General features: G+C 39.7%; 1 long non-coding RNA gene across 1 annotated transcript in view; it reads left to right on the top strand.

Moving 5' to 3' along the window:
• Positions 1-725: 725 nt before the first annotated feature.
• LOC117886713 overlaps positions 726-15,903 on the top strand; it is a 61,154-nt gene continuing 45,976 nt past the window's right edge. Inside the window, exon 1 of the long non-coding RNA XR_004648042.1 lies at positions 726-798. This is a non-coding gene — a long non-coding RNA (uncharacterized LOC117886713). The remainder of the gene's footprint in view (positions 799-15,903) is intronic.

Below are 15,903 nucleotides of genomic sequence, written 5' to 3' on the forward strand. Positions count from 1 at the left end.
ACAGTGGAAAGAATGATGGGTAAAGATGGAACCAGCATTAAATTTTCAATGGAAACACTATTGACTTTGACTTTTCAGAAGCCTTATCTGTTAGATGGTGTTTGTCACAGAACCTGTAAAGCTGTGGATGTTCGTCAGTTGAAAGTTGCAGTCAGTTGAACGATATGGACAGGTGAAGGCTCCAGAGGGATCAGCTGGGCTAGCATTGAGCTGGAGGGGGTAAATTGAAGGTTTATTTATCCAATTCACTGTCAAGGTCAGCTTGCTGGAGAGCTGTCCTATGTGTGCTTACAAAATGCCAAAATACTGGCAAATTGTCTGAAAGAGCCTCCAAATCACTGACCTTTGTGCAACTCACATCAACATGCCAACGTCTTTTAACAGTATCCTTAGAGTACATTAAATGGTTTGTAAAATCAAGCTTTTAATGCCAACAGAAGTAACTTTTTATTTTCAGCAATAAGGACAAAATAAAAAGTAGCTAGTGATAATAAAAAGAAGGATACTGAATAGTTAAGCTGTTGTTCCTTGTGAAATATGATTTTTTAACTTTTTGTTGCTTTTCAGAGCATATTTTAGGGAAGTTATCTCCCCCTCCTCCATTTAAAATGTCTGAACTCAAGCTAGAGAGAGAGAGAGACAGATTTTAGTTGTGCTGTTTTCTTTGTTTTTTTTAATCTGCTTTTTTCTGCCTTTCAAATCTACTGTGCATTTCAGCTGTCTTCCTGGTAGTAAGTGGCAGTTTTCTGTGTCTCTCTATTAAATTTTTTGTCTTCAGCTTTGTCTTTACTGCCTCAGGTAAGTCACTTGAAATCACAAGCTAAACAGAGTTTGATTTGTGCTTTTTATTAGTTTTATGAGGGGAGGGGTTGTATCTAATTTCAGTGTGTGCAAAGTTATTTTATCATGGCTGCGATTCTTACACCAGGGCCTGTGTTAGGGACAAATCAGGCTTGTTAGTTGGGATAATGAAACAGCTCTACTGGAACTGTTCATAACAAATCTCTCCCCCCCACACATACTTTAAAAAAACTCTTTCCCCATATCTAGGAATCCCTTCATTTCATGAGGCACCATCTTCTTTACATTACACTTTGAATACTAAAGAGTTCTTTTTGCACATGTTGGATCTGTACATTATGCTTGTAAGCACATAGCTTCCAATTTGATGATAAAGGCTGTTAGTCTCGGGGTCCATGTGCCCATTGGTTTAAAGGCCATTTAACATACCCTTTCTTATTTTTAAGTTTGACTAATGCAGGGTTAACAAATCCCTATGGACCTTTAACTGAAACTGTCTGAAATGGCACTGTTATAAATTCAAACTGAATGGGATCTTTTCAACCTCTCATTTTCATGGGTCCTGCTCCTATTGAGGTCAATGAGAATTTTGCCATTGATGTCAAATGGTGCACTGACATGTCTTATGTTAGCTTAGTATCTTAACTGCTTAATAAAAAGATCAAGCTGGGCATTGTGTACAACTTCCATGGGTTGGGGTTTTTATTTTGGAGGAAGGTGGTTCCCAAGCAGATGGTATTCTCTACTTTTTCCGCACTGCGGCTTCTATCTTTTTCAATCTTTCAATGCAATTTTCGTTTCCTGAATCGAGCAGCAGAACTTGTGCTGGCTTTGAAGACCAGGATCATTATTGTTATAGGATTTTTCATCAGTAGATCTCAAATGCTCTACAAAAGAGTATCATTTTCCCCCTTTTATTGCTGCGGAAATTCAAGGACAGAGAGGTAAAGTGACTTCCCCACTCTGCCACTGGCCTGCTGGGTGACTTGGGAAATAGAATGCACGTCTCCTGAGTCACAGGCCAGTACTCTATCCAGTAGGTAAAACTACCTCCTATAAATGCCATTCCATAGTGTAGCATGTCTGGGTTGGTAGACGGTAGTGGAATTGATGGCTAGGAATGGATAGGAGCAAAAATAAGATCCAGGCCTATTGTCAGAAACCACATCTGAATATCTTTTAAATGTTTAAAACTAAAGGGATAATTCTCTTGCCTTTCTTTCAACTCTAAACAGATTTTCTACCTGCACTGAAATGTATATGGGTGTCTCAACAAATCTGGTTACTTAGCACTGTGTAAATATATGTTTGCTCATGAACATTTGTGTATTATTAAAAAGGACAAAGTAAAGTGATGTTGGAGCCTTCAAAGTCTTGTTATCTATTGTACAAATGTACTTTTTAGTATATATGGTCATTTTGAATGCACATTATTCCTACTGGAGATTTATGGCTATTGTGTAAATCATTATTCAGGGATTTTTTTGAGCCATTATAGACTATCATGTGAGTCTTTTGTAGTTCACAGATCACTGACTTGACAGAATGTTATTACTTAATATTTGTTATAGTATTGCCCAGGCTCCCCAAACAGAATTGATGCCTTGTTATGCTAGGTGTTGTACAAACATAGATGTAGACATGGTCCATGCCTCAAAGAGCTTAGAGCTGTTGTTGTTGTGGGGAATAGAGGTTATTTGAAATCAAGTTAAACAAAGTCTTAATAAATTTCTGAAAAGTTTTATGAGATGTTGACTTTAATGTAGGAAAGCTCAAGTCAAGACAGGGACTGTGGATTCCACTGGTATAGCAAACTAGTTTCAATCTTTATTAGCAACTGCCCATTCAGACAGCAAGAAATCAAAAACACATTACAATACAATGTATAAAGGCACATGTCATATTACATAGTCAATTAGACATTGGTTTATGGTGAAATAGCAGTATTTTTAGCTACACAGTTAGTAGATTTAAGCAAGCAAAGGCTTTATATTACCCAAGTAACATATTAGATAAGCTGTTCCAGCAATCCCCTTTTTCAGTAGAAGGGTTACCTTCTCTTCTTTAAACTGCAAGAGTTCAGATTACAGTTTTGGAGTCTGTATGTTCCACCAAAGAAATCGTTGACATTAATATTAAATGTTATACAAGGCGATTGCTGTGTTTGAAGATGCAAGTGTGGGTATTTTGTTTTGGGTTGTTCTTAGCCTCTCCAAATGCTCTTCACTGGCAGGCAGCAAAGGGAGGCAGAATGAAAACACAAGACTGCCATGTTTTCTTCTCCTTCTCTGCTTGGTTCTCTCCTCTCTGCCTGGTCTGGTTTTTAGGTACTGAGTTGAGTGGCTTCCCCTTTGAATTTGTTCACTGAAATTAGCAGGAATCAATGGACAACTCCTGCATGTATGAATAATCCTCTAAATGTGTGGAAAAATCTCTCTAACCTAAATACTTCCTGCTTCTCACCAGCATACTGAGTTACAGATTAAGAGGAATTTTCCTATTTCCCAAACTATTTTATTTATTAGTTATTTTGATTTGTACTAAACTATTAAGAGTGGCCATCCCAGGCTCTTGGTTCCATTGCCACTTATTTAAACTGTACAATTATATAAACCTACTCCTTCAGTTATTCTGATTACACAATACCCTGGCAGCAACAGCAAACATTTAAATATAACATAATTCCTCTTCCCAGTCCAGTCCCTCATAAATTTTCCTGCTACCTAAAAGCAGGGGAGAAGGGATGAGTGTCCTGAAGGAGTGAAGTTTGGGAGTGAACTCAAGTGGTGAGAACAGGAGTATTCGTATCGGTTGGTAGCAATCGATTTATCCGGGATCGTTAAGATGCGATATATCGATCCCCGAACACGCTCACCGTCGACTCCAGAACTCCACCAGAGCGAGCGGCAGTAGCACAGTCGACAGGGGAGCCGTGGCTGTCAATCCCGCGCCGTGTGGACCCCAGGTAATTCGATCCAAGATACTTCGACTTCAGCTACGCTATTCGTGTAGCTGAAGTTGTGTATCTTGGATCAATACCCCCCCCCCCAGTGTAGACCAGCCCTTAGAGACTAACAAATTTATTTGAGCATAAGCTTTTGTGGGCTACAGCCCACTTCTTCGGTAGTGAGGGCATCCTGAGTACAACTCCTTAGCAGCCCCCTTTCCCTTTGAGAACTGTTTGCACGGGTCTCAAGTAACTTGCCAGCTTTGTCACTCATTGCTGTAGGCAATCTGGATCTGCAAGCATCAGCTGTAGGCTGCAGACACAGGGTGCAAATCCATTTGCTGTCCATGTGAGACTGCTGCAGTGCATAGCTTCAGGCATCCAAGGTGGTGTATCTGCTTCTCCTGCAGGCCAGTGAGGAGCCTGGGTTGGGTTTGGGATATAGGGTTGTCAGTCTCTTGAGGTACAAAAAAACGCACAGACATCCAGGATGAGTCTAGCCCATACAAGTGAGACAGCTGGCAGTGTGTACTGAGCACCATTCCAGATTTCTCAGGACAGCTACCTCAAAAAAGAGATAATCCTGGGAAAACCCAGATAGGTGGCAACCCTACTGGGGGAAAGAGGCAGTTGTGGTGCAAAAGGAGTGAGCAGTGATTGAGGTGCACTGATGGCAGAACCTACAGCTGTTCTGCTTTGCTCCAGCTGCCCGTGGACCCCAAAGGAGCCATCCCATCATCCTGAGAGCACAGTGCCACTCCAGCCATGCACTCTCTTCCCCCCCACCCCCCAGCAAGACTGCTATGATGGTTTCTAGGTGATGTAAAAGCTGTTAGGCCACCCCTGTGCCGCCTAGGGATTCCCCACTCCAGGATATCTTCAGACTGCTGGACCAGGGCAAAGCAATCACACTGGCACGTGGATTCAGCCCTTAAATGTTTTCTCTGGGCTGAGATTTAGCCTAGAAAAGAAGACAAATTTCCCCTTTTTCTTAGATTGAACAGGCTTCCCCATCCGACTTACTCTTCTGCTTGCCCTACTTACCTCTTGTTCTACTTATTTCCTCAGAGCCCAATCCTGCACCCCTTGAAGACTGAGACAAATAAATAAATAATAAATTAATGGAGATATCCTATCTCCTAAAACTGGAAGGGACCTTTCAAGGTCATCAAGTCTAGCCCCCTGCCTTCACTAGCAGGACCAAGTACTGATTTTGCCCCAGATCCCTAAGTGGCCCCCTCAAGGATTGAACTCACAATGCTGGGTTTAGCAGGCCAATGCTCAAACCACTGAGCTATCCTTGATTTCAATGTTGTAGAATCTGCCTTTAATCTGCAGTTATTGTCTATCATTTAAGAAAATATCCCTGACGCAACTCTGTTTTCAAATGGCAGATAACTGATAAAACAGAGGCTAGCACACTATGCTCACATTGAATACTTCTGTACTGTTCAGTAACCAGGAGCATTTTGTTACCTACTGCCCCAGGTGTTTCATCTTTGAATGCTGAAAATGAGCATCTTGGCATGTGATAATGATTGAGTGTACTCCTTGCTCCTTTTGCTTGAGAGTTTTCAGAGGTTTCAATAACATGATGTAAGCACAATAGCTTTTAGAACATAAGAGGCAGCAGTAATAGGGCCATCATGAACATGCTGAGGTATCTGTCCTAATAATATGCTATAAAATTAATCTGTGCTTATGCAGTAGTTGCTGATGGAGGCTGCTATCTTGCCGAGCAATTGAGTGTAGAATGTTCAGTCTATATTGGGACTTGTGCAGTTCATTTCTATGGTCAAATGAAAGAAGACTCTCCCTTGACCAGATGACAGCATTTTGAACAGCCGTTCTGCAATACTGAGAATGTACGTAACAATAGAGAAACAAGAGATAAATACATATTTGAAAGTAGGATCTTTGTGCTAACTCACAAATATGTATGATGAAAGGTCAAGAATCTTGGTTTCTCTGGTGGAACTCTTGTTCAGATATTGTTCTCACGATCCCTATTTAGATTTAATAGATAAAACTATGGAGACTGAATTCATCTTTACTATTAAGAACCAATCACTAAAGGAGTAATGTAAATGAATACTTAAAATCAGTTAAAAAATATGCTGCAGATATTTTCACTCTTTAATAGAGTAGAGAAATATTTTAAAGCAATCACTGATATCATTAGTAATAAATATGCTGTATTATGTAATTATCCAAATGCAATAACCTGCACTAAAAGAGGTGAACTAACTTAAGTTTTGAAATGTTGGAATATCTAAAAGTGGGTAACACAAGGAAACCCCCCGTCTCCCTGAGATATCAATAGCATAATGCCTACATATCATAAAGGGCATTGAAATGCCATCTGATGTTCTCAACAATTATTTTAATGTTGGTATTAAATCTTATGACTTGCTGAACCAGGAGCAGTTTTCTTTCCATGTCACTGGATGACAGTCTCATGTGATGCAGTTCTTTGTCTAATAAATAATAATATTGCCCAACCTGGAGAGAAACAACCTAATTTGTTATTGCTTAACAATGTGTTACTCGAAGGAAACTTGTTGGATTTGTTATGGAATATGGAGTTTTTCATCTCTGGGACCTAGAAACAGGCAATCTATACATTTGCCTGTTGCATCTACAAAATCCCACAATTGTTCATGCAAAATAGGTAAGTGTATGTGCATATAGGTCCTGAACAGGGGTCATCTATTTGTCTGTACATGGACACAAGTGTCCGTGGTAAAATTTTTGAGGTCCATGGTAATTTTTCAAAAAATTGAATGACTGAGTGACATAACCCCCCTGCCTCCCCAATATCAGTCACTAAGTGTGGTAATTTTGTCATGTGTCTGACATGCAACATGGTGGTGCTGACCCCTGGTCCTGAAATGAATAGTTATCTGTTTCAGACATGAAAATAAGGGTTTTTGATGGTATATAAGTGTAATGCAGTTTTATGGGCTTACTTGTTTCCTTGTTCTTTGAAAATTTGGTCCTAGGTTACCAGATAGAATCTGGCTCAGGCTAGTAGGACCAGAAATGTGACAGAATTGTTAACATCTGATGATTGATGGGGTTATGAGTGGTAGATTGGTGGTCTTGATCCAGTTTTACTGGGCACTTGTATACATCACAAAACCCACTATTACAGTTAGCACGAATGTTCATCTATGTTGAGATAACTACTGTCTTGTTAGACTAATTTTTATTATGGAGAAGTGGATGGAAGAAATCCAGATGCAGAGATAAGTAGGATGTAAGTTAGGAGATATTTCATGAGATATCAACTGACAAATATCTACATGCTTTGAAAAATTATATGTATTTTATGACAGTCTCAGAAGAGAATATTATAACTTTATGCTCAACAGTGATGCTGTCAAGACAAAGCTTAACAGGTTCCTCTCTAAACTTTAATTGTGCTATATTTATTGTACACAAAAATATTAAAGAAATCATATCCTGTCAACACAGAATAGTGATGTAGAAATAGTTTAAATTTGCAAAAATAAATTGAAGTTGAACTTTATCTCAGGACATCAGCCTGCTCACTTTTGGTAGCATAGTGTCTGATTGCTCTTTTGAAATGCCCATTCTTGAAACTGATTGGCAGACCTGGGGAGAAACATTGAACAATGCTGTATAAATCAAACACGTTTTTCTTTACATGGATCTACATACTTACCACAGGCATTCAGGTAACTTTGAAATTAGGCATTTGATTAGGTCCATTGCTGTGGTACTATATAGATTCATCTCTTTTCTGCACTTGCTCTTGTTTCAAATTTTACTGTGCCCTCTATTCTTATGTTAACTCTGTTGCTGTAAGTAGGTATAGTCATGTGGGTTACTTGATACTAGTAAATCACTAAAAAATGTAAGAATACTAACTAAATAAAGAAAATTTTATATATATAAATATAAAAATATTTGGCTTATTTATGGAAATGTATTCCATTTGCACTTTGTAGCCGCTTCAAATTTTGTACATACATATATGTTGCATATTATTAAAGTAACTAGTTAATTGGAGAAACAAGGAGAAATGGAAAGTAAAAAGCTGAGAATGAAAGACTTATGCTAGTCACCATTTTGACCATGCTATATGTTGACCTCCTCCCCATGTGGTGTGTGTGTGTTTGTTTGTTTGTTTACTTACTTTTTTAGATCGTCTTGCTCCAACAAACTTACCATGTGTAACTCTAGAATTGCAGAGGTATAATTCTTAATAAAGCTTCAGAAAGACATAACAGATAAGTGAAATGTTATTTCACAAAGTCTGCTACGCTGTGTGGGATATTTCTGCTTGACAGAAGTGTTTATCTAATATATCCTCACTGTGTATAGTGAAAGAAAAGGGAGTGGTAGGCCTTTATCAAAACTATTCCAATGGAAAGACCTAATATGTTGTATCCCAGATCTAACGTTTCTTTGTGGCAAACTTATGGATAACCATAAGCTAAGACACATTTGCCTATAGTCTCTTAGAAAATGACGACCTGAATGTTTGGAACATGGACTTAGTCTTTTTGAATCAAGCAACCCAAACTGAATGAAAAAAGGGGAGGAGAGAATGAAAGGGTGTTAGCAAAACAGGCAGCATTAATCTTCTCGATCAGAGGTATATGAAAAATATTTATCGTTCTGCAACATTCAATATATTTGTTTTGGGGTAAGATGGAAGAAATACTAATCAAATTGACAATATGTAAGACTCTGGGCTATATAAGAATAGGTTATTGTTACCTCTGTATGGCTGGTATTAAATCTATCCACTTCTGTGGTCTAGAAAGCCTCATCTCATAAAATGATGGTCCAATACTTTTGGAGACAAGATATTCTATCTACAGCGAATGTCAGAAATAGTGACATAAGACAGAAACTCTCATAATACTAGACGTGAATCAAAAGGAATGTGTCTTGTTAACAACTTAGAAGAGATTCAATTCTCAGTGTAACTGCTTTCCTAGCAGCTGCATGTTAGAGAGGATAAAAATAACAAAATATAACCACAATGTATTTTCCTGCTAAAGTAATAGTTTATAATCATTGTCACCTCAAAATTAATTTTTACTTGGGCTGAGCAAAAATCTAAAAGCTTTGAGTCACACCAATTTCTGGCAAATAAACTGTTGATTTTACCCCCACATGGTTTTGCAGTCCTGAGTGTTGCTTCTATCCTCCCCACAACTGTTGGCCTCCCCTTTGCCTGGTGCTCTTCCCACTCCCCATCTCCAAGGAGTGGCCAGCTGGCTCCATCCTCCGTCATTTTGCACTAAACTTAAATCTATTCAGTGACAGATGTACTCTGATCTTGTGCACATTGGAAACAAGGCCTTATGTTCCAAATGGTGCTTTCCAGAGCATGAGGTCCTTCCATGAATATGCAAAATTGTGGCACTGAAATCCACCTCACTCTTTTTAGGAAAAGGTAAAAATCCCGATCCCATGTTTTCTGCTATGAATAGGGCCTCACCCTACACAAGCTTTCTAGCACTGCTGCAGCAGTGTGCAGGAACCTGAACTTTGAGGGATAAGACATTAGCTGAGTTTCAATGAGTCAGTCTGGCCCTTGCTAATGAGACTGCCAGCAGATATTCTGTGTCATGATTTTTCCCTACCATTTTTTCATTTATTTTTAATATTTTATCCTATAAGAAATGAACAGATGGAAAGTTTCTGAGTCCAGGAGAGAATGGATTTGTAATTAACTGTTTGGAGAGTGCTTTTAAAATAATGGGTGAATGAAAAGTGCTTTTCATGGTCCATTTGAGACCCAGAAGGGGGAGAGAATTGAGATTGTGTGCATGCTTTATAAAAAAAAAAAAAGACTTGTAAATATATGAGTCTTTTCAGGGAGTTTGAGGAAGTGGTCAAGAGCTCAGTTATGGTCAGTGGAGTCTCTGGGCCAGATTCGCTCCTGTCCTGGTTATGGATCAGCTCTGAAGAGCAGCTTCTGGTTGTTCTAGGTTATGCCACTGACGGAGGGTCCTTAATGATCCTTCTGGCTTTTCCCCGCCCATTTCTTCCTTTCTCCAACACACCATCTATGCTGGGAGTGCAGACAGGTGCTTGTGTCAGGTTGTGGCTCTGACAGATTTTTGCCCGTCAGGAGTTCCTCTACACTATGGCGATATCTTGCTGGCCATTTGTGCCCAGACTGTAGTGCAAAGATTCTGGATCTCTTTTAAGACAGTTGATCGTCTTTAGTGCTTCACCAATCATACAGTTTCACAAGCACAAGGGGAGGAATGTTACTGAGTCCTTGACAGAAGTATTTTAAATCACTATATCAAGGTGGCCACACAATCTGGGATCCACACAATCTTCTTATCAGTCCTCTCAACAAAAAAGAGTGCGGTGGGGACTCTGAAGTTAAAAGGAAGAACAAAGAGAGAAGACAGTCCTCTTGCTTGCACACATGCACTCTGTGTGGGGAAGCTGTCAACTCCTGAGAGAAAGAGGTCTGGTTAAGATCTCTAGTTAGGGTGTCTGCAAGTCTTAAGTTTATCTTTTATCTTTCTGTATAACAAAAGCTTTCCAATAGCATAAACAACATCTACTAGATCATTTCAGAAATCCAGTTACTGTATAATCCCACTTTATTTCATGTTTCCTCAGCTCTGATTTTTGCCTCATAAAAATGTTAATAAATTATATCATTATAATTATCTTTGATGGCATATTTAAGAGTATGTCCTCTTGGAGTGTCTCTTGGAGAGATGATACCCTAAAGACAATATGTCTGGTATGGTCAGAGCTGTCTGACCTCATTAGCCTGGCAGAGTATTTGAGAGAGATCCAGAATGTAGTAAAACCCTTGTTTCCTTCCAAGACTGGTAGTTTGTACAAACGGGATGTAACCTTGGATCTTTGTTAGAGTCAAATATGGGCAAGCACTGAACAGGCCTGGCAAAGGGAGTTTGTCATGCCATTTTTGATTACTGTTTTAGTGATGTGGAGATCTGTCCAGTTAGAGCTTAAGTTAAGAGCCTCCAATTTGTTTCCCATAAACTTCCCAAGAGTCCTCACCTGGTACAACACTGGGTTGGATTCAAATTGCTGATCCTATAGGTAAAAGGCTTCATGAGTTGCTAAAACTGCTTTGCAGAGAGATAACTACTGACTTCAGATACTTGTGGAGGAGCAATGTAGTATCTACATCTATGTTAAGATTGATTTTATATTTTGTATATGTTATATTCAAGAGAAGAAGAGTTATTGTATCCTAAGGATACGCTTAAGAATAATGCCTGGAAAATGTTGCTATAGCTCTTGGCATGCTGATGACCTGATACTGCTTGTATGTGTTTCAATTTAAGTAACTGATGAAGATTGAAGAAGACCAAGAATTGTTGAATTGAAAAAAGAAATAAGCAACTGGAAGAAAGATAGATGAAATTACTGTGTTCCTGAGAAAGAATGATCCAAATAAGAGTTAATCTGCATAGTTTGTGCATTTGATTATACTTTACCCATGCCTTCTCTTTATCTAAACCCTCTCTCTAGTAGGCCACTTATCACCATTGGCCACAACTGACCTACTGTTCCTGATGTTTTTGCCATAATCCAGGTCCTGGTGTATGAACTTCTTAGTAAAAAAGTTACTCTAAACAATCTTTTCTCCTTTACACGTTCTGAGTTTAAGCCTTCAACAAGAGAAGAAAGTGAACAAAAAAAGTAATTTAAGGCAAAATTGTCATCTAATAATAATAATAATATTTAAAAAGCATACAGTAGGATTGATTTCTTGGGGAGTGACATCTGTCAAATGGATCTATAAGTTTATGTTCTGCCTTCACCTTTTCTCTGAGCTATATGAAATAAATTATTGTTCAAAAAGCTGCCCATTTTTTAAAAAGATGATCTGACTGGTAAAGAAGACCAATATGTATCAATCTCATTTTGAATCCAAATTCTATACATTTGACTTTGAACTTCAAGACATCTTTTTAATAGTGTAAGAAAGAGCATGCAATTTAAATGTTAAGAAATTTCAAGTATTTTTGGCTAAAGTTTTGCTTAACTTTGGCTCTCAAGATGAAATGATGTGATCATTTAAAACATTTATCTAGAGCTTTGAAAAAGAAAAAAGTTAGAAAAGTGATTTTTTTGGTATTTGAAGGCAATTATATCTTTATTGACCCTCTGCTTTCATCATCCTTCCTCCAAGTCAAGTACTTGCTTATTATTATCAACATGACATCTCCTTTCTTTGAAAGGTTGTCCGTCACACTTTGAATCACTTCTCTCCATGGTTACATTTTCTAATCAGTTCACATGATTGAGCTTACATCAAGTAATGCTTTACTTAATTCCTTTCCGTTTGTATGGTATGATTCTTGGAGGGACTCTCGTCAAAATTTTGGAGGGCCCTGTCAGTTTGAAAAGAACATGACCTTTAAATTGTATCAGTATGTTTGCTGGTGCATAAGGGAAAGGAAAAGGTTCATAGTGATGGAAAACCACTCTAAAAATGAAAAGTAATTCACTCAGAGGCAACATGCATAGGAATTTAATTTGTTTATATTTAACTGGTAAAATAAGGGGAGAATAAGGAGGACATGAATCAGCTGTAGGCGATCCAAACACTTGTATCTTTACTTTTGGTCCAAAACATGTTATCTATTGATTTTGCTTTCCAATCTTTGTAATAATAGGTAAAGCAATGTTACTTCATTAATATCATTTGGGTAAAAGGTATTGCCTCCGTGCAATGGTCAGCCTTTTCACTGGCTATGCTTACTTTTACTGTGTTCATGGGTATGCTATAAATACCTAGATAGAGTGATTAATAATGGTAATTCATGTAAAGTGTGTTATTGATGAACAATGTAATAAGGTTAGGATACTTTTGTAATCAAATTTATAAAGAAGAAGAAATGCTTTTGTATTGTAAATGCACATATCCTGAACATGAGGAAACCCATCTGGTGGGCTAGTTGGTTATTTACGATAGGCAACATCATAAAGACATAAACCAATAGGGTTTAATAGTGCTGGAACTTTAGTCCATAAATACAATCTGAAACCAATCAAATTCCCTGCAGTAATTGATCCAGTGATATGACCTTTCCTAAAGTCCCAATACAAAGAAGATAGGCTACTCTTAACCTTATCTCTCTTCATCCAAAGGGGCCCTTTTGTCTGTTCCTGCAATTAATGTAGCACACTCACTAAATCATATGTGGGAACCAGCCTCACCTGTCCCAGACCCTATCCTCTGGTATTGGGTATCAGTATTGCCCCAGACTGTAGCAGCTCCAACTTATTGTGGCATTATAAAAATGTTGTGGTTTTTGTACTGGGACTTTAGGGAAGATCATATCACTGGATCAGTTACTACAGGGAATTTGTTAGGTTTCAGATTGTGTTTATATGACTAAACTTCCAGCACTATTAAACCCTATTGGTTTGTATTCTATTGCCTATCCTCAACAATACCAAAGAAAGACAGTGCTTGGGGGATGCTGGGGGGAAAATACAAACACCCCAGACTGACCAGATCAATCTACAGTCTGGGAAAATTCCTTTCGGACCCCAAATTAGCATCCAACTGATTCACAGTATCCTGGACACCCAGTCAAGCAGCAAACCAATAATGCCCATTAAACCAAGTGGAGTGGGCCTGATGAAATAGTTTGGAGAGCCAGTATGTCTTCCTTTAGAGGAAAATGTGGGAGAAGAGCAGAGGAATTATAACATATGCTTGAGTTCTGCTCTTCTCCTTTACTGTTCTTCCTCTGCATGACTAGGTTCCCATGGCCCAATCCCTGCCTGACTTAGGCTGCAGTGGTATCCATTTCCTGCTGGCCCAATCAACTACTCACCCTTGTAGGCAAGGTGGGCATGTTTAAAGGTCTCCAAGTCACCATACTTATTAAACTCAGTCAATACCCTTAAAGGCACTATATTGCAGGCTCAATTTTTTCTCTATCAGTGTGTCTGCCACTTTTAGCAAAGAACAGAAAAGTAGGGTCATTTTCAGGCTCAAATGTACACATCCAGGCAGTGTCTCTGTAAAGGAAAATAACTTGTGTGGTTCTGGGCCTTCATGATGGGGGGAAAAAATTGCCATCTCTAAATATGTATATTTATCAGATCTTCATGGCCTCTGTGGTTAAAATAATGAAGTCTCTAAAATCAACTGTGGATGGACCTTGAGTTGATTTTAGAGTTTGTTTTCCAGTCCTCAGGTGTGGTAGCTTTTATCTTTGAGGGATTGCAGCAATACACATGGTATAGTTGTATGTACACATCTAATAGCTACATCAGGTTTCCGTATGCAAAAATGAGACATTCAGACTGCAAATGGGTGAGGAGAGTGAGTTTTTATGTATTATAGAAAAACACATGTATGTGTTTATATGTAATATTATAAATGGACACTTTATGCAGAACTTTCATTTTAATATTTTATTGCATTTAATATTTCATAATCTGTTCATTTCACTCTTCTTAATTCAAATGTAACTTACCACTAGTTGCTAATATAAGATTAAAATGTTAGTTTCTGGGTGCTGTGTACATGGGAACGCAGCAGAATGGAAGCCACGTTTGGTACCCAGTATAATGTCGATCAGTTATATAAATACAGGCCATAAGTTTTCATTTCTAGCATGTCATTGGCTGAGGCTTGAACTTCAGTGGCATGTATTCTATATTCCACAATGTTACTCAACCCATCCTCTAGGCAAGGCTGGTGCTACCATTAAGGCAAACTAGGCGGTTGCCTAGGGTGCCACGATTTGGGGGCGCCAAAAAGCGGTGCCCCCAATTTTTTTTACAGCGTTCCTGGGCTGGGCTGCCAGCAGTGTGCTGACATGTGTGGCTCAGACTCCCTCTCCCAGCACAGCGGCCGCTCCGCTTCTCCTGCCTCCCAGGCTTGTGGCACCAATCAGCTGTTTGGCGCCGCAAGCTTGGGAGGGGAGGAGAATTAGAGCGAGGGCGGCGTGCTTGGGGAGGAGGCGGAGCAAAGGTGAGCTGGGTTGGGGAGCTGCCACACGGCTCCCCGGGCCGGGGGGGTCGGGTACCTCAGGGCGGGGGAGGGGGGGAGCTGCCGCAGGGCTCCCCACCCCAGCTCACCTCTGCTATGCCATCTTCCTGAGCATGCCGTTGCTGCTCCACTTCTCCCACCTCCCAGGCTTGTGGCACCAATCAGCTGTTTGGCATCGCAAGCCTGGGAGGGGAGGAGAATTAGAGCGAGCGTGGAGTGCTCGGGGAGGAGGCAGAGCAGAGGTGGGGAGCTGCTGCACGGCTCCTTGGGGGGGGGAGCTACCATAGGGAGGGGTGGGGCGCCTCAGGGCGGTGGGGGGGAAGCTGCCATGGAGGGGCACCTCAGGGCTGGGGGAGGGTGCGCAAGGTGGAAGTTTCGCCTAGGGTGCGAAACTTCCTTGCACCGGCCCTGTCTCTAGGTCAGTGGTTCTTAACCTGGGGTGCTTGCACCCCCTAGGGGTGCGAGATGCACTTTCTGGGGGTGCGAGACATGCCAGATTTTTTTAGAAGGTAAATCATTGAAAACACAAATTAAGCATAGGCACATAAGTACAACTACTTTGCTTCATCAAACCTATGTATTTATTAACATTATACCTTTTTAAATAATTGTAATGTAAACAAAAATATATCTAGGCTTAAGGGGTGTGAGAACATATTTTTTAGGTGTAAGGGGTGCAAGAACATACTTTGAGAACCAAAGGGGGTGCAGGCTGCAGTAAAGGTTAAGAACCACTGCTCTAGGTGATAGTAACCCTAAAATGTTGAAAGGTTCAATTTCATAATATCTGGACTGCATGTAGTCCCCAGAAGAATCACTGAACCCCTGAACTTTCATAACACAGAAGATTGTGCTTCAGAAAGTAAAAATGTTGCCAAACTTTGTGGTTTGTTGGTAACAAAATAAATAGGGAGCCTGCCATGTGTTTGGAAGCGAAAATTAAGCACATTGCAAGAAACAAGTGTTTGGGTCAGCCCAAAGGTTCATCTAGCCCAGTATCCTGTCTTCCAACAGTGGCCTATGCCAGGTGCCCCAGAGAAAATGAACAGATCACATAATCATCAACTGATTCATCCCCTTTCACCCATTCCCAACTTCTTACAAAAGAGAGAGTAGGAACAATATCCCTGCCCATCCTGGCTATTTGTCATTGATG

Source organism: Trachemys scripta, chromosome 13 (genome assembly GCF_013100865.1).
Source record: "Trachemys scripta elegans isolate TJP31775 chromosome 13, CAS_Tse_1.0, whole genome shotgun sequence".
Lineage (NCBI taxonomy): Eukaryota > Metazoa > Chordata > Testudines > Emydidae > Trachemys > Trachemys scripta.